The sequence below is a fragment of the Chlorocebus sabaeus genome, chromosome X (assembly GCF_047675955.1).
Source record: "Chlorocebus sabaeus isolate Y175 chromosome X, mChlSab1.0.hap1, whole genome shotgun sequence".
Classification (NCBI taxonomy): domain Eukaryota; kingdom Metazoa; phylum Chordata; class Mammalia; order Primates; family Cercopithecidae; genus Chlorocebus; species Chlorocebus sabaeus.
Window position 1 is genome coordinate 128,671,790 of NC_132933.1, and position 20,102 is coordinate 128,691,891.

General features: G+C 41.5%; 1 protein-coding gene across 12 annotated transcripts in view; it reads right to left on the reverse strand.

Annotated features, from left to right (window-relative positions):
• ZFX (zinc finger protein X-linked) overlaps positions 1-14,477 on the reverse strand; it is a 67,815-nt gene extending 53,338 nt beyond the window's left edge. Inside the window, exons 1-3 of one of the 12 annotated variants that reach the window (XM_037986415.2) lie at positions 13,770-14,199; positions 11,762-11,871; positions 10,753-10,864 (exon numbers count right to left, since the gene is read on the reverse strand). The gene's annotated coding sequence lies outside the window, so the exon portion shown is untranslated. Of the gene's footprint in view, positions 1-3,785; positions 8,011-10,752; positions 10,865-11,761; positions 11,872-12,084; positions 13,220-13,769; positions 14,200-14,307 lie in introns of those variants that run through there. The other 11 variants (XM_037986424.2, XM_037986416.2, XM_037986417.2 and 8 more) reach the window with 11 other exon arrangements.
• Between the last annotated feature and the right edge of the window lie 5,625 nt (positions 14,478-20,102).

Sequence of the window (20,102 nt, forward strand, 5' to 3'; positions counted from 1 at the left end):
ACGGTGGCTCACACCTGTAATCCCAGCACTTTGGGAGGCCAAGGCAGGAGGATGACCTGAGGTCAGGAGTTCAAAAGCAGCATGACTAATATGGTGAAACCCCATCTCTACTAAAAATACAAAAATTAGCCCGGCTTAGTGGCGGATGCCTGTAGTCCCAGCTACTCAGGAGGCTGATGCAGGAGAATCGCTTGAACCCGGGAGGCAGAGGTTGCAGTGAGCCGAGATCGCGCCACTGCACTCCAGCCTGGGCGACACAGTGAAACTCTGTCTCAAAAAAAAAAAAACCCTAACAAAAATAACTTAACCAAACTACAGACTTGGTTAATTATGAATCCCAAGTCAAGTATCTGCAAATGTGATCCATAACGTAAATTAAAAAAAAAAAACACACATCTATGTACATGTATGCATGTGCGCGCATACACACACACACACACAGACACAGACCTTGGCACACTATGGGTACTCTAAAATTCACGGATGGAGCCAAATAATGGCCCAAATTAATAGGTCAAAAAATAAACCGCCTGATATTCTCAATACGTGCTGAAAAGTTGAAACTGAACATCTACTTTTGATTTAAAGCAAACTTCTGAGTCAAATTGGGATAGATATTTAACAGTTAAAAGATTAAATAAACAGGATACATGCTAAAACATGGATGACCTTGAAAACAATATGCTAAGTGAAAGGAGCCAGACACGAAAGACCATGTTATACGATTCCATTTATATGAAACGTCAAGAACAAGCAAATCCATGCAGACAGAAGGTAGATTAATGGTTGCTAGGGGATGAAGGCAGCGGGGAGAGGAGAGTGATTACCAATAGGTATAGGGTTTCTTTTTGGAGTGACGAAAATGTTCTAATTAATGGTAATAGTTACAGAACTCTGCATCTACTAAAAAACCACGGAAATGTACATTTTAAAGGGTAGATTTAATAATAGCTTTATCTCAATAAAGCTGTTTAAAAAATACTCAAGTATATGCAATCTTAAACCAGTTCATGTCAGAATGTGTGTTTTGGGATATGAGAATGATGTCAGTCATCACTTTATAACAAAGACATCTATTAAACCTAAGGTAAAACATTAGAAGTATTCCCTCTAAAGTCAAAATTAAGACAAGAATGGCCATTAATACTATTATTATAGGATTGTGTGAGAAATGCCAGCCAGCGCAATTAGGTAAGATGATGAAATACAATACAAGACATAATTATTATTTGAAGGAAATTAAACTTATTTGCATATGCTGTATCTAGGAAATCCAAGAGAATCAACTGAAAAACTATTATCAGTATAAATTCATAAAGTGTGCTGGTACAAAATTAATATATTTGAAGACAAAAGCTTCCTTATGTAAACACTTAAGAATGAAAAAATCCCACTGATAAGAGTAATTAAAAACTCTACTGTGTGGGAATTTTTTTTTTTTTTTTTTAGACAGAGTTTCACTCTTGTTGCCCAGGCTGGAGTGCAATGGTGCGATCTCAGCTCACCGCAACCTCCACCTCCCGGGTTCAAGCGATTCTCCTGCCTCAGCCTTCCGAGTAGCTAGAACTACAGGCATGTGCCACCACGCCCAGCTAGGGATTTCTTTTTTTTTCTTTTCTTTTAAGACAAATAAATAGAGAAAGCAATCTTGCTTTTGAATATGTTACCTTAGGGCCAGGTGCAATGACTCACACCTATAATCCCAGCACTTTGGGAGGCTGAGACAGGTAGATCACTTGAGGTCAGGAGTTTGAGACCAGGTTGGCCAACATGGTGAAACTCCGTCTCCATTAAAAATACAAAAGCCTCAGGAGGCTGAGGCAGAAAAATCACTTGAACACAGAAGGCAGAGGTTGCAGTGAGCCGAATTTGCACCACTGTACTACATTCCAGCCTGGGCGACAAAGGGAGACTGTCTTTAAAGAAAAAAAAAAAGAATATGTTAGATTAGTAGTATCAATTCTCCCTTAATTAACCTCTACATTCAATCAAAATCCCAACACACCTATCTTTAAATCAACTGACCTTGTATTAGGTCAACTTTTGGACTCTATCCTGTGCCATTGGTCAATCTGGCTTTGCTCCCACTAATTTAATCACTGTAGCTTTATAATCAGTGTTGATAAATGTTAGTGTAAGTTTTCCAACTTTTTCTCAAGATTGCCTTTGCCATTCTTGGCCCTGTGCCTTTCCATATAAATTTGAGAACCAGCCTATCCAAATGAAAAAAAACAGCAGCAGCAGCAGCAACAGCCCTATTGAGATATTTACTGCGATTGCACTGAACTTCTGTATGTATCAATTTAGAGAGAACTGACATCTTTACAATACTGACACTTCCAATCCAATGAACATGGTTATCTCTTTCCATTAATTTAGGTCTTCTTTCATTTATTTTAGTAAGGTTTTTATTGAAGGCCTTGGTACACTGTTGGATTTATTTCAAGGTATCAGATGTTCTTTGACCTTACTATAAATTATATTAGTTTTCAAATTTGATTTTCAAATTGTTTGCTGCTGGTATAGAGAAACAGAGTTGATTTTTGCATCTCAATGTTCCCCAAGTATAATACAATAAAATTAGAAACAAATATCACAGAGATAACAGTAATACAAAAAGAAAATCCTATAAATACAAAGTTCTAAATAATTTTAATGGGCAACAGGAAAATTATGGAGATCACGATATGTTTAGAACTAAATAATAAAAACCAATTCATGTCAAAAATCATAGTATCCAGAGACAGGGAGAGGCTGGTTAACAGATACAACATTGTAGCTAAATAGGGGGAATAAGTTCTAGTGTTCTATAGCACTGTAGGGTGATTATAGTTAAAAGTAATTCATTGGGTATTTTCAAATATCTAGAAGAAAGGATGTTGAATGTTCCCAACACAGAGAAATGATAAATGCTGAAGTGACAGATATGCTAATTACCCTGATTTGACCATTACATTGTATACATGTACATAATGACTCTACCCCATAAATATGTACATTTTGGCTGGGCTCAGTGGCTCACGCCTGTAATCCCAGCACTTTGTGAGGCCGAGGCGGGTGGATAACCTGAGGTCAGGAGTTTGAAACCAGCCTGGCTAACACGGTGAAACCCCATCTCTACTAAAAATACAAAAATTAGCCGGGTATGCTGGTGCACGTCTGTAATCCCAGCTACTCAGGAGGCTGAGGCAAGAGAATCACTTGAATTAGGGAGGCGGAGGTTACAGTGAGCCGAGAGCACACCACTGCACCCCACCCTGGGCGGCAGAGCGAGACCCACTCTCAAAAAAAAAAAAAAAATTTTTCAATTTTTTTAAATAGCATCCAATTATAGTCTAGAGAAAATTTCATAGTTTTTAGTGTATATATTATAAAAATAGATTAAATATGAATTAGCTAAGCCTCTAAATTTTTAAATGTCAGAATGAATGTAAATAAAGCAGAAGGAAAATATTAACCACAGGAGTAGAAATAGAAAGGATCAATAAAAATAACTATGTTAAAAGTCTAATAATAAAGGCAGCTACTGGCAATACTGATCAGAAAAAAAGGAACAAACTAACAAAATTAGGTTTTCAAAAGTCATCAGGGAAATCTGTATTTTATAATAATGCATCTGAAATTTAATATTTTTCTATAAAATTGTTCACTTTGTATAAATGACCAAAAAAACCTCAAGAACAGCTAAAAAAAGACTTATCATCATGAAAGAAACAATTATCAGAAACCACAAATTTACACTCAGAAGACACCAAGCACAGATAATTTCACAGATGGGTTCTTACTTTTAAGAAACAGATCGTCTTGCTCGGACAAGGTGGCTCACGTCTGTAATCCCAGCACTTTGGGAGGTCAAGGTAGGCCCATCACCTGAGGTCAGGAGTTCGAAACCCGCCTCTACTAAAAACTGCAAAAATTAGCCGGGCATGGTGGCGGGCACCTGTAATCCCAGCTACTCAGGAGGCTGAGGCAGGAGAATCACTTGAACCAGGGAGGTAGAGATTGCAGTAAGCCCAGATCATGCCACTGCACTCCAGCCTGGGCAACAGAGACAGATTCTGTCTCCAAAAAAAGAAAAGAAACAGATTGTCTCTATTAAATAGCAACTGTTTAATAAAGAAAGAAAGAAAGAAATACTCCCCAATTTATTTTATGAGGTTAATATAACTGTTATCCAAACAAGATTACATAAAAAAGGAAAAGTACATGGCAATAACAAAGATATGCAAATATCCAGGAACCCAAAAACAGTTTAAAATAGAAAATGTAGGGCCCACACTGTAGCTCACGCCTATAATCCCAGCTCTTTTGGAGGCCCAGACAGGACAATTGCTTGAGACCAGGAGTTCAAGACTAGCCTGTGCAACATGGCAAGACCGTCTCTACAAAAAAATTTTAAAAATCAGCCCAGCATGGTGGCACATGCCTATGGTCCCAGCTACTTGGGAGGCTGAGGTGGAAGGATGGCTTGAGCCCAGAAGGTCAAGACTGCAGTAAGCCATGCACTCCCACCTGGGCAACAGAGCAAGACCCCATCTCAAAATGAAAAATAAAAAAACTAGAAATAAAACAGAAGAGTAATGAACTTCATCACACCAATAGATGTAGCAAAAGCATTAGCAAAATTAAAATCCTGCTCACGGTAGAAACTCTAAAATGATAAGTAAAAGAGAACTGCAACTAAAAAATATCATCCAGCCTGGCCAGGATGGTGAAACCCCATCTCCACTAAAAATACAAAAAAAAAAAAAAAAGAAAGAAATTAGCCGGGCACGGTGGCACATGCCTGTAGTCCCAGCTACCTGGGAGGCTGAGGCAGGAAAATGGCTTGAACCCCGTAGGCGGAGGTTGCAGTGAGCGGAGATCACACCATTGCACTCCAGCCTGGGCGACAGAACAAGACCCTAGTTCAAAATAAATAAATAAATAAAAATATAATTAGCACCCCCTCTCAAAAAAGCCCACTACAATATCATATTTAATGACAAAACATTAGAAGCACTCCATTAAACTAGGGAAGGATGCCCATTATCAATGCTTCTACTGAACACTTCAATAGAGGAATTAGTCAATGCAGTAAAACCAGAACAAGAAATAGGAGGCAAGAAGGAATGAAAAAGAAGAAAAAAAACTGTATTATTCACAGACATGAAAACTACTTAGAAAATACAAAAGAATTATGAACTGTGTTTCTGTTTGTTTGGTTTTGAGACGAAGTCTGCCTGCCTTGGCCTCCCAAAGTGCTGGGATTACAGGCGTGAACCACCACACCCGGCCATGAACTGTTATTACGACTACATTTCTCTGACTCTGAAGATACTGATTGTAAGCTGTACCCTTATTTTACACACGACTAAGAAAAAAAATTGCCAATTAAACTGATACAGTATTTTCTTATTATCTAGGATTTTCACTCTAGATTTATCAAGACAATTCAGACTTATTTAGACAGACTTTTATCACATCTTGTACATAAGAAGCAAAAGAAACTGGCCAGGCTCAGTGGCTCATGCCTGTAATCCTAGCACTTTGGGAGGCCGAGGCGGGTGGATTGCCTGAGTTCAGGAGTTCACGAACAGCCTGGGCAACACGGTAAAACCCTGTCTCGAGTAAAATATAAAAAATTAGCTAGGCATGGCGGCGTGCGCCTGTAGTCCCAGCTACTTGGGACGCTGAAGCAGGAGAATTGCTTGAACCTGGGAGGTGGAAGTTGCAGTGAGCCGAGATCGTGCCACTGCACCCCACCTTGGGCGACAGAGCGAGACTCCATCTCCAAAAAGAAAAAGCAGCAAAATAAACTGTTAAGGTATTCCTACAACTTCACATTCAAGGTCCTACTACGGATTGCTTTTCCACTTAAAACTGTTCGACTGTTGCTAACAATATTGTGCTCTGCCAATAAGAGTGTTGGTGATGCAGCACTTCTTAAAATGATCCATTATTATTTATGGGATTTTCTTTCAAGGCAGACACACACTTCGCAATTTCTTCCACCTCCAGTTTTATTGTTTGGCATGAAACAACAATACAACAATGCACATACTCATTTAAAGTGATGACAAAATGAAGAGCCCTGACCAAGTTTGTGCATGTGCAGGCAATGATAACTACATCATGACTGCTGCCTAGACAACAGTGATTACAGGACACCATCAAAGATCTATTTTGATTTCAGATATGTGAAGATGTAGGGGGGAAAAGTGTACCTCAGAATCTATGTAATATGATGAGAGTTCAGCAAGGTTACTTGATTAATACATATAAGTCAACAGTGATCCTTATACATCAGCAATAATAGAAATTATAACTAAAAGAAAATCCTATTCACAATGACAACAAAATTACACAGTATCTAACAAAAATATATAATAAAAGTTGTGTAAGAGCTTTATGAAAAGTAGTAGCACATACCCAGAATTCAAATCCCAGCTCTATTAGCATTTATCTACACGAATCTATGTTTTTATTCTATAAATTTGAGGCAAATATAAAAATCCAACAGTTTTCACAGAAATTGACAAACTAACCCCAAAATAAGCAAAGGGAGGAAAACAGCTAAAATAATCCTGAAGGAAAAGTATATTAAGTTTTAATTATAAAGTCATTATTATTAAATCAGGATAATACAGATATTGAGATAGGCAAACAGGTCAATGAACTAAAAGAGAGAAACTAAAAACAGATACATATGCGGGAATATGATATACCTCAGGAGTTACATTACAAATCAGTGGTGAGAAATGCTGAACTATTTGATAAATCCACATGAAAAAGACATGATTCCTACGTCACACAATACAGAAAAAATTCCGGTGAATTAATCACTTAATATGAAAAAGCACAGTATCACTACAACCTTGGGGTAAGGGAAGAATTTATTGAAGACATAAGAAAACACAAGCCATAAATGAAAAAAATTGAGAACTGGCTACCATCATATTAAGAAGTCCTACATAAAAAATTTTCCACAGAGTTAAAAGCCAAGCCACAGACCAGAAAAAGATATTTTCAGTGTATATAATCACAAATTAGTATCCAGAATATAAAACCCATAAACCAGCCAGCCACAGTGGCTCACACCTGTAATCCCAGCACTTTTGGAGGCCAAGGAGAGCCGATCACTTGAGGTCAGGAGTTCGAGACAAGCCTGGCCAACATGGTGAAACCCTGTCTCTACTGAAAACACAAAAATTAACGGGGCGTGGTGGCAGGTGTCTGTTATCCCAGTTACTCAGGAGGCTGAGGCAAGACAATTGCTTGAACCTGGGAGGTAGAGGCTACAGTGAGCCCAGACCATGTGCCACTGCACTCCAGCCTGGACAACAGAGCAAGACTCCATCTCAAAAAAATAAAAATAAATAAATAAAACCCATATACCAATAAAGAGGAGGCAACAATCCAACAGAAAAATGGACCAAAGGTATATATGCACAAGCAATTCATAGAATACTCTGATGGCCAATATGGAGGAAAAAAAGGTCAACCTCACTAGTAATCTTAGAAATGCAAAATGCAAATACCAAGGAGATGCCATTTATACCCAACAGATTGGGAAAAAATTGCAAAATCTAATCCTTTGGCAGTGATTTGGAGAAACGGGATCAAACACAGCTGGCGGGAGTGTCAAATAGAAGACAATTTGCCACTTTGGCAATTCCCAGTAAAGTTGACAATGCACAGACTTCCTAAATGAAGCAATTCTACTTCTACTATATGTATATAATCCCAAGAAAGACAAACCATGTATAAGGATGTTCATAGCAGTAGTGTTTGAAATTCAGAAACTGCAAACAGCCTATCGGTCCCTCCAAAAATAGATAAATAAACCACAGTATATTTATACACTGAAATACAAATAAAATGAACGAACCAGACCAGCAGTTTTCAAACTTCGTGGTCTCAGGACTCCTTTGCATTCTTCAAAATTAAGGAGCACAATAAAATTTAAAAAACAAAACAATGCCGGGCGCGGTGGCTCAAGCCTGTAATCCCAGCACTTTGGGAGGCCGAGATGGGCGGATCACGAGGTCAGATCGAGACCATCCTGGCGAACACGGTGAAACCCCGTCTCTACTAAAAAATACAAAAAACTAGCCGGGCAAGGTGGCGGGCGCCTGTAGTCCCAGCTACTCGGGAGGCTGAGGCAGGAGAATGGCGGGAACCCGGGAGGCGGAGCTTGCAGTGAGCCGAGATCTGGCCACTGCACTCCAGCCTCGGCGACAGAGCGAGACTCCGTCTCAAAAAAGAGAAAAAAATAAAAAAATAAAAATAAAAAACAAAACAAAAAACAAAAATTAAAGACCGTGAAGAGTTTTTATGTGGGTCGTATCTATAGATGTTCATCATACTAGAAATTAAAACTGAGACCTTTAAAAGCACTTATTAACCCATAAAAATACTTTTTTTTATTCTTTTTATCCCTTTTGTTGAGATATTTTTTATAACTTTTATTTTAGGTTGAGGAGTACACGTGAAGGTTTGTTACACAGGTAAACTTGTGTCACGGGGGTTTGTGGTACAGATTATTTCACCACCCAGGTATTTAAGCCCAGTACCCAATAGTTATCTCTTCTGATCCTCTCCCTCCTCCCTCCCTTCACCCTCTAGTAGACCCCCAGTGTCTGTTGTTTCCTTCTTTATCTTCATCAGTTAGCTCCTACTTGTAAGTGAGAATATTCAGTATTTGATTTTCTGTTCCTGTTAGTTTGCTAAGGATAATAGCCTCCAGCTCCATCTATGTTTAAGCAAAAGACATGATCTCGTTCTTTTTTATGGCTGCATATATTTTAAAATAACTATTTTTCTAAACAAAAAATAATAATAAAACGAGTGGCACTGTTTTACATTTCTGCAAATCTCTTTCATGTCTGGCTTAATAGAAGCCGGCTGGATTCCCATAAGTGTTTCTGCATTCCATCCATTATGATACCATATGTCATGCAGCCTCTGTACAGTATTGCTATAGTATACACGAAAATGTGGGTGAAAAGGGCAAATAAAAAGTATTATGAAAATAGTTTTGACTTCATGGACCCCCTGAAACAATCTTAGGGATCCCCAGGAATCCCTGGAGCACACTTTGAAAACTGCTGGACTAGATAAACACATTGCATGGATAAATCTCAAAAACACACTGTTAAGTGAAAATAATATATAAGGTATGGTTATGATACTGTTTATGTAAAGTCGAACACACAAGCAATACCTGATATTGTTTTGGTACATACATGTTGGTACAAGTGGTTACTTCTGGTGAAAAGAAGACAGAAAGAGGATGGGGAGGGACCCTTTCAATCTGTGAGATTTTATTTCTTTAAATAACAAAAAGATATGAATCAAATATGTAGCAAAACATTAAGAGCTCTTAAATCTGGGTGATTCTGATTTTCAGTAATTTTAAAATATTCCATAACACTTTTTAAATATATTTTTTAAATGCCTAATGGCTGTGTACTCAAGGCCACACAATTTCCTTAGAGTATACTTCCTTTGAGTAAAATACAATTACAAGATACCTGGGTTTTATAAAATGTCTGGAAAAATAATTTGGCAGGAATAAGAATAGGCTGGCCATATTCCAATCAGATAAGGGGTGGCGGGAGGGGGTTACTCCTTGACCTGGTGCCCTAATAAGTGTGCCTTAATATGTATATCCCTTAGTCAAAAAACACACTGACTGGATACCTGATTTTGAACAGCTGAAAACTATTCAACTACATAAAATTCTCTGCACCCAATAACTGAAATGATTGCTTTTAGAGATAATGGTCCATATGCCAGGTACTGCTTGGAGACAAAGATAAATGAGAACTTGTCTCTATATTCACAGTATAGAAGAGAAAAACATAAACACAGTTCAAATATAATACATTAAATGCTAAATTAAGGGGAATCCCACCATAGAAGACAGAGAAGGCACAGAGCTTCTGAAACACAGAGCACTTTTACATAATACACCTGTTAACATGTTGTGCAAGTTTTCCAATTTGGGAAATACTGGATTTAAGAATAAGTGGGATGAAAAGAAAGTGAAGATAGGTGAGGTTTTTGTAAGATGAGCAAACCTAGGAATATTTGTAAAGAGAGGATAATGATGCAAGAGACGGCATCACGGACAGAGCTCCGTCCCTAAGGAGGCAGCCACGGTGAAGAGCACGCGCAGAGCAGCAGTGGGGCCTGGGAGAGAGCAATCCCTCCCGCAATCCCCCCTGCGGCAAAAGGAGGAAGGCCTAGGTGAAGACAGAGGAAAGGCACGAAGCGGAAGGGAGGGAGACTTGGCTCTTTATCAGATGGCCATCTACCCTTCTCAGTGAAGCAAAAGATTGGGTAATCTTTGCTGAAGGTGAGAGATTTCAAGGACCAGTTGAGTAGTTTCAAGAGTGAAAAAAAGTTTGGAATTGCCAGCGTACACAAGAATAAATAATACAAAGAAGATTATCAGTGACAGTATCAGTCTAGATGGGTTAAGTGAGAGGAAGCATTTGCAATGAGAGTAAGCATTTACAAAAAGCAATGTGGAAAAAAACATTGTAACACATTCTTGAGCATGTTTTCTTAAAAAAAGAAATCTGCATCTATCTGAAAAATACACAGAAATTAAAAACTAACACCTTATTTATCCAGGGTGGTTGGATTCGAAGGTGTTCCACCAGTCAATTTTCCAAAGTTTCCCAAAGTTTCAAGGTCTACCCTTTCAGGCAGAAATAATTTTATATTTAACCATTTCTAATTGAAACTAAACTACACACTTACCTGTCTTAATCACACAAACTTGACTCTAATCTTAATCTTGAACATCCACTGTTGCTGTACTGGGCAGCAAAACAATTCTATCTTCTTAATAGTTCTTCTATGTCTTTCCCAGCTGTCAAAATATAAAAGCACCTGGTTCTTCTAAGTTTATGTTTACCCTTAACACCTCAACAACCACAGCCCGCCTTCGCAACTTACTTCTAGTCAGCCTCATGCAATGCACTGTTTCTCGAACTTTTCTAAACCACAGCCCTTTATAATAAACATGAGACTCTCATTCCCTCCAGCCCTTTCATGGAGCACTGCTGCTCATGACCTGTTACGGTCTAGAAAAACGGAAAAACTGAAAATGGGTATCTATGCCACCTAAAGGTTTACATCATAAAATTGTAGGAAACAGGCAGGGCACGGTGGTTCACGCCTGTAATCCCAGCACTTTGGGAGTTCAAGGTAGGCAGATCACTTGAGGTCAGGAGTTCGAGACCAGCCTGGCCAACATGAAACCCCGCCTCGTGGTAGGGTCCTGTAGTCCCAGCTACTCAGGAGGCTGAGGCAGGAGAATCACTTGAACCCGGGAGGCAGAGGTTGCAATAAGCCAAGATCACACCACTGCACTCCAGCCTGAGCGAGATTCGGTCTCGGAAAAAAAAAAAAAAATTACCACGGGAATACTCATTTCTCATTTTCGTCAAATAATCCACAGCACTAGTCCTGTACTTTCCAACTATGGTAAATCAAATGTTAGAAACTCCTCCCTATTTGTGTACCATAGAAATTCTGACAACTCTGAGCAAAAGATTATTTCGGATGAGAAATCACGACAGAAAAAAGGAGCAGCTGTCTTAACAGAGACGCATCGTTCCAAAAGTAGCAAAATTTGCTTAACTTCTGAACATTCTTGTAATCGTTCTGATAAAAAAAAAAAAAAAAAAAAACCACTCATCAACTTACTACTCTCATTATTTTTCAACTCTGAAACTTTTCCTAGTCCAATGCAACTACTAAGTACCGTAAAGCACAGCTCAGGGAACAGACAGCAGTGGGAGGCGGGCAGTGGGAGGCGGGAGAACGGCTTGAGCCCAGGAGTTCGAGACCAGCCTGGGGCAATATAGCAAGAACCTGTCTCAAAATAAAAAATAAATAAGTAAATTACAAGGTGCAGCTCAGGTGTGCCGTCACTCTTCTAGTTGAGGGCACCCCTGCTGCCTCCCCCATTGAGTATAAGACCCTTCACCTGGCAAGCAAGCTCTTCTGCAATCTAACTTTTCTAGCCTGAATTCCCACCACTCCCCTACCAATACCATCCACTTTTGCCAAACTGTAAATACTTACTGTTTACTGAAGAAGCTTCACCCTTGAAACGTCCTTTCTCCACCTCCACCTCTACCTAACAAAGTCCTACCCATCCCTCGGTAACCTTCTCAAAATGCCACCTATTAATACTTCAGGAACCCGTCCCTCCCTGATCCTCCAATGGGAATCTTGCTTCCCTCGGAAATCCCAGTAATTAGTTGTACCTCTCACTTTACTGCATTTCACCTTGCCCCACCTACCTCTAAACATAAGACTTCTTGCAGCCACCGTCTGCATTACAAGAACCTTTTTAATGTTTCTTAGCATCTAGCACGGTGCATCGCTAACAGTAGGCTCCCAGTTTATCAAGAAAGTTGTACAGTGTGCAATAAAAAAAAGTACGTTAGGAAATGAAACTCCGCCTTAAAACTTCACAAATGAAAAATCGAAATAACATGACAGACAAATGCACAATATGCACCACACTAAGTTGTCCACCAATACGAAAATAGAAAACGTCTGCCCTTCTTATTCCTCAATCAAAAAAATACCACTAACAGATCACTAATTGCTTAAATCGTGTTTCAAGAAAGTTGTTTCCACATAAATGAGTACGAATGATTCAAAATTTCATTCCTCCGCTTTCGTGTTGTGTAATTTTTTTTCCTATAGGACAAAAGAATGGCAAAACTTTCCCATCAATCTTTATTTTTCTTTATTCAGATACTCGGGGCGGTAAAGATTGTTGGGAAAACAACCGCATCGAAAACACCTTAGCAGCCACATAGATTTGACTTAAGCAAAAATAACATTTCCTGGGGTCCCCGTATGCCCTGTAAGCTCAGGTGTCCGGACTGCCACCTGCCCCGACTGCCCTCGGGTGGCTACAGGCGCGGGGTAAAGGCGCAGTGCCGGGGGCGCTGAGAGTGAAATAGTCCCGGCGCCCGGGAGGCGGCGGTCGCCGCCTGCGGCAGCTCAGCTGAAACGCAGCGGAAACTGCAGCCAGTCACGGGGCTGCGGAAGGCAAGGCAGGAAGGTGGCGCTGCCGCCGAGCGCCTGGAGCCCGAGCGCTCATCATGGCGGCAAGGGCAATGGCCGCCACGGGGAGCGAGCACGCCCCTCCGCGCGCACACGCCAACGCGCCGGGCCTCCGGGGCCCGTCACCGGCGCCGCTGCTGCCGCCACCCGCTCTCCCACCCCCCCTCACGGGCTGTAGCGGAATTTTCTCTCCAGACACCGCCTCCAAGATGGCGGCTCCCCCTCCCGGCAACCCCCTCTATCGTCCCCTGCAGCAGGCGCCGAGCCGCCGCCATCTTGTCCCCCGTCCCTCCCCCCCCTCACCGATATTTACATAGCGAAAATCGGCCCGGCCGGCCTGCGGCCTTCACCTCACGCCTGCAGCCTTCGCCTCCTCGCCAGGCCTCACCCCGGCGCGGTGCGCCGGGTCGGCCGCGGAGCCGACTCGGGGCCCCTCGGCCGCCTCCGGCACAACCGGGCGACCCTCCCCCAACCCCCGCCCGCTTACGGAGCGCGCCTCCGCCGCCGCTCGGGGCAGCCGGGCTCCTCCCCGGGCCTAACTGCGGCCTCCTCGGGGCCTGCTCGGCGCCGCACGCCACGCCGCCCGGCCTAGCGCGGGAGGGCCCCTTTCGGGCCGCCGACCAGGCCAAGACCAGGCCGCTGTGCGCACACTAGGCCCCGCGGCCGCGGCGGCACCCGGGACTCACCGGACGGGCGTGCGGGCGGCCGGCGACGGTGGCGGGTGCTGCAGGCCGGCCTTTCTCTGGAGCACTGGGCCGGGCTCCGGCTGGTGGGGCGGGCGGAGGGAGGGAGGAGGGGCCGAGCTCGGAGCTGACAAAAAGCGGCCCAGCTCCCCGGCACGGGCCCGCCGTCAGCACGTCACGTCACCGCCCGGGAGAGAGACCCAGGAAAATGCGGAAGGGTAGACAGGCCCCCTCCTCCGCCCGGTGGGTCCCTCTGGCGCCCCGGGTCGGCGCCGTTCCCGCCCCGCGACCGGGGAGCCCAGTGGCCTCGCTGCGGCGGGGTCTCCGGCGGCCGGAGTCTCAGTGACAGCGCCCCCCTTCTTTCCACCTCCTCCGCGCTCCCGCCCGCCGCCGCCACACACGCGCCGCTGCCGCCGCCTCGGCCGTAAAGCCCGCGCGGGGCCGCGGTCGGCGGACCCCGCGGAGAGGCAGGCGGCCCGGCCGCCCCCCACCATGTCCCGTGGGCCGCGGCCGCCCCCCGGGGGCCTCCCCGGAGACCTACCGCCTCTCGCGCCAGTCCTGGCCGAGGCTCCAGCTCGAGTTGTTTGCAGGCCCTCAGACCCCCGCCCGCAGTAAATGTGTTTTCTTCATCCCCGTGGCTGGGGAGGAAGATAAATTTAGCAACCCCCGCCGTCCCCTGCCTTCGCTTTAAAAAAAAAAAAAAAAAAAAAAAATCTTTGAAATAAAATGAAAACGGGCTTGCCAATCTAAAAGGGTGTGCAGGAAGGGGGGTGGAGTGGGGGGAGAAGGGTTATCCCTAGAGCACCTACCAGGCCGTCTACTTTTTAAAAATAAGCAGTCAGAGAGCCAAACTGATTTTATTAGTTTGTACGGGGGAGGGAGATGAACAAAGTTGCATTTTGAAACGTTTCGCACGTTGCAAAGAACAGGAATTTTCTGTGTATTTTCCTATGTACCCGTGTTTCAGAGCTTGGGGAGCCTGTGAAATGTAAGACTGGTGTCATCGTTTCATAAATCATGAATTTTCCACATTCCTTAATAGAGAGGAGCCCAATTGGGTATGGATTTTTTTTTTTTTTTAAACAAACTGCTTAAACAAGCCTTTTGAAGTTTCAAAAGACTTGGGAGAGAAGAGGAAAATGATTAAACAGCACTTACCAACTTCAAAAATGTGCATTTTGCACTTTACTTAGTTTAAATGTTTATGCTATCTTTCCATGCTGAACTTGGAACCCAAACTGTTTTAAAGTTACTAGGGAAAAGTTAAATAGTGGAGTCTTTACATTAATCTGGAATCTAGCATGCTATCCTTCCACACAGCACTAAATGTTAAAAGACATTTGTAAACAATAAGAAACACAAAAATTATAAAGCAAATAGTATACTAGTGTGAAATCTCTAAATACAGAGGCCACGTATTTTAGTTGCCTGACATAACTCTTTAAAACTCCCAGAATGCAATTTGTCCCTTCCCTCAGACATCTCTCAATCACAAATGCTTTCAAAAAGGAAAAACAAAAGTAGAGTAAGAAGAAATCTCTGAGCATGCACTGGATGGTAATTTTCCTCGCGGGGCTTTAGTCTGAATTTTTCCAAGCGATTAAATTTCCTTTCAAAAATAGTAACAGCATGTATTCATTGGTTATAAAAATTACATCAGGCTGTGATACAGACTTTCACAGAAATTTTACAGAAAGGTAAGTGAAATTAAGCAATGTTGTGTCAATCAAAAAAAAAAAAAAAAACGAGAAATAGCTTGTGTGCCCACATTAATACTTCTTGCACTCCCAGGCTGGAGTGCAGTGGCGCCATCTCGGCTCACTGAACGTCCGCCTTCCGGGTTCAAGCGTTTCTCCTGACCTAGCCTCCCAAGTAGCTGGGATTACAGGCGCGTGCCACCACACCTGGCTAATTTTTCTATTTTTTTAGTAGAGACAGGGTTTCACCATGTTGGCCAGGCTGGTCTCGAACTCCTGACCTCAGGTAATTCACCCGCCTCGGCCTCCCAAAGTGCTGGGATTACAGGTGTGAGCCACTGTGCCTGGCCACCCACATTAATATTTCAAAACATTGATAACCAGCGTTTAAGTACTTTCCAAAGGCCTCAGTTTGATGCTACGGAATGGCAAGAATGGAAGCCAGGTTCCCTGGCTCACTCCTGTAATCACAGCATTTTGGGAGGCTGAGGCGGGAGGATCACTTGAGCCCAGGAGTTCAAGATTAGCCTGGGTAACATGGTGAGACCTCGTCTCTATTAAAAAAAAAAAAAGAATAGAGCCTCACTTCATCATCCATGCAACTGTAAGCAGCATGTTCAAGACAGAAAAACCTAATGTCACCATTATTGTTAGTTTTTCCATAATTACCATCAAATACTTATACATCCACCAGTGTAAAGCACTTAAGAAAACAGTGTCCAAGGCAAGCATAAAAGAAAAAGATATTTTCTCAGTTTAAAAGATCACAAGTAGTTTAGGGATTGATACTTTCAAAAAGCCCTTTGTCATTACTTTTCATACAGGAAGAGACTGTTAACTTGGGTGGGAAACAAAGAAAGGATGGCCTAGTTCTATTAGATTAGATAAACCTTTATGAAAGTCCAGCAAACTTTATAAAGTCCGGTTATTTTATAGATGACTATACAGATAAGGTCAACTATATTTTCTTAAGTTTAAAAAAAAAAGTAAAGTAATTTGTACTTTAAGCCCATTTATGGAAGTCTGTAAAGAACATTGTTAAACTGGTAAAAGAACAATGATAAAAATCATTTCACTAGAAGTACACTTAGTATTATACTCATGATAAAGTGAAGATGAAAAGGAAGCGTAAACAGCAGAGCTCAGAAATGGTTTGATGTGATAAAATACAAAATGCATTTTATGAAAGTACTCACAATAGGACCTTGAGGACACCTAAGATCCTTGAAAGCATTTGGTAATTAAGCACCAGACATCTTGCACTTAAAGGACCTACTGCAGCCTATCTTGCCTTGATAATTTTGATAATTGTTTTCGTATTAGGCACCTTTAGAATTCTGGGCGCAGGAAGTAACAAAGATGTGCTTGCCCTCGGGGAACTCGAATAAGGAGGCTGTGTAAGGCAAAATAAAAACATTCCTAAGTACTTTCATTTTCTCAAGTAAACATAATAAAAGGAAATTTTATCTAGGGAGGTCGAGAGCAGAACATTTCAAAAGAGAATGCTGTGAATACAAAATAGCTGGTTTTAAAGCAGTAAAAGGAATTTTGATTACGTGCTAAAATGTATTTGTTCCTTCGGAGCTGTTAATGTACATCAGATAGTTAAAAGCATTTACTCACGGTTTTGACAGTGTTTTAATAACTTAACTAAAAATCTCTGACATGTTTATAGGTCCTTGAGCCAGAAACGATAGAAGGCCTTTCAATCATTTTCCCGGAGAAAGATTAGTCAAAAAAGAAGCTGTTGATTTTCACTCCACATCAGAGACTGATGGGAATTCAAATAAGAAGTAATACATTATTGGCTTATGAAAATATGTACACCTTCTTGAATAAAGTTGTGATCATTCTTTTTGTTTGTTTTTTGTATCCCAAACATTAAAAAATATTTATCTTCCCCCAGAAAGGCCCTAGTTTTATTGAACTAAGCATGCCCTATAAAAATTAACCATTTATCTGATACCTGATAGTTAGGTTATACTTAGCGTGAGCAAGTTGCATCTTCTGTTGGAATTCAGTTGGCCATAATTAATGCTAATTAATAATTTTTCATCTGAGCCTGTAAGCCACACACTCTCCCCAAGGAGAATAATTTTAAAATAAACAATGACTGGCAAATAGGTGATTTTCAAGCAGTGCTTTTTACATGAGTCATTAGTTGAACAAGACATTGTTTAATTCCTGAATATAATAGTCAAATTCTTCATGGATTATAAATCACAGGGCATAGCAAACAAACTAGCTCCACTAAAGAGATTTAAAAAAATCAATATAGAGACCTAGAAACAATGAGCAGTAGCATTGAGCACCTCTGGTGTCCAAGTTGGGGCCTCTACAGTTTTCCACCAAAGGAATGGGAGAAGTGATTGATTCCAGGGCTGGAGCAGGAAAGTATAAGATAAGCCAGGAACAACTCCTTATAGCAGAAAGCAAAAGAAGAAAGTATCTAAGCTTACTAGGAGTGTGTTAAAGTTTTCAGGAGCCAGTTTAAGGAGGCTCCGGTTGTCTAACGTTAAGAAAATTTGAATGTCAAAAAAATAATTGCTATGGATTGAAACACAGTGGATATATTAATGAATTTATGAGACTTTAAAAATGATCAACTAGTGGTGATGGTTGCACAACGTTGTAAATGTACTAGAAATTAGTGAATTGTATGTATGCTTTAAAAGGGCGAATTTGATAGTATGAGAGTCATATTTCAATTTTTTAAAATGATCACTTTTGGAGAATGCTAGGGAACCAATATTTTGAAAACCAGTAAAGGCAAAGAGATGAAGCCTGTAAGATCTACTCCTCAGAGTAACCAAATAGTTGATGAAGGGACCTTCCTTTTAATAGAAGTATTACAACTAATACATGAAGAAGTCCTGATGAAATTAGAATATCACCATTTTGCAACACCTAATGAATTAATGGACCTTGGCAATGATCATTGGTGGCTGCTAAGCAGAGAGAAAACCAGAAATATGCCTCAAGACGGAAGGACAAAATGCTACTAGACAAAAAAAAAAAAAAAATCAAACCTGAGTTTGATCCTAAGTTTGATTAACCTTCTAGCTCTAACTACCAGTTTACGGGAAATACAGGAAACAGAGAAACATATCAATTAAACCACAGGGATGCGGTCAACAAAATCCAGTTGAGGAGAAACTCTAAAGGACAAATGAAAGATAATAATAAACAAATAAATTATAAGAAAACAAATTATAAGAAAAATTCAACATTTAACAAATATCTTCAACGAATAAATTATTAGAAAAAAATAGGAGGGGAAATCAATAGATTAGAAAAGACTTAAAAGACATGTTAATCAATGGCAGCATATGAACTTCATTTCATTTTTTTTTTTCTTGTGGCAAGGTCTCTCTCTGTTGCCCAGGCTGGAGTGTAGTAGTGCAGTCACAGCTCGCTGCAGCCTCGACATCCCAAGCTCAGGTGATCCTTCCACCTCAGCCTTTTGAGTAGCTGGAACCGCAGGTGCACACCAGCACAGCCAGGTAATTTTCGTATTTTTCGTAGAGACAGGGTTTTGCCATGTTGCCCAGGCTGGTCTTGAACTGGACTCAAGTGATCCACCTGCCTCAGCCTCCCAAAGTGGGGGGATTACAGGCACAAGCCACGGCACCTGGCTCATTTCAATCTTGATTCAAACAAACTGTAGGTAAGGTGTGGTGGCGCATGCTGTAATCCTAGCACTTTGGGAGGCCAGTGAGCTCAGGAGTTCGAGACCAGCCTGAACAACATGATGGAACCCCCACCTCTACAAATACAAAATAATTAGCCAGGCACAGTGGGGCTCCTGTAGTCCCAGCTACTCAAGAAGCAGAGGTTGGGAAGATAGCTTGAGCCCAGGAGGTTGAGGCTGCAGTGAGCTGAGATCATGCCGCTGCACTCCAGCCTGGGAGACAGAATGAGACCCTGTCTCAAAAAAATAAATAAACAAAAAAACTAAAAATGTGAGACAATTGGAGAAATATAAACACTGAATTTTGTCAATACTGACTGGATATATGCTCATATAAACAAATTATTGTATTGTTAATTCATTTAGATGTAATGATGGTGTGATTATGTCTAAAAACTAGTCCTTATCGGTCAGGCACAGTGTCTCATGCCTGTTATCCTAGCACTTTGGAAGGCCGAGGTGGGCAGATCACGAGGTCAGGAGTTCAAGACCAGCCTGGCCAACATGGTGAAACCCCCACCTCTACTAAAAATACAAAAAATTAGCCAGGCGTGGTGATGCACGCCTGTAATCCCAGCTACTCGGGAGGCTGAGGCAGGAGAATTGCTTGAACCCAGGAGGCAGAGGTTGCAGTGAGCTGAGATCATACCACTGGACTCCAGCCTGGGTGACAGAGCTAGACTCTGTCTTGAGGAAAAAAAAAAAAAACTAGTCCTTATCTCTTAGAGATACATGAACAAAATATTTACAGATAAAATGATACGATATGATATCAGAAACAGCACGGAAAATAACATGGGGGTTTCAGGGTGAAGTGTGTGAGGGAATATACATGAAACAAGATTGAAGTTGGATGATGGACATAGTTGGATGATGGACATATGGAGGTTTGTTGCATTATTCTCTTTGTATATGTATTGGAAATGTTCCATAACAAGTTTAAAATAT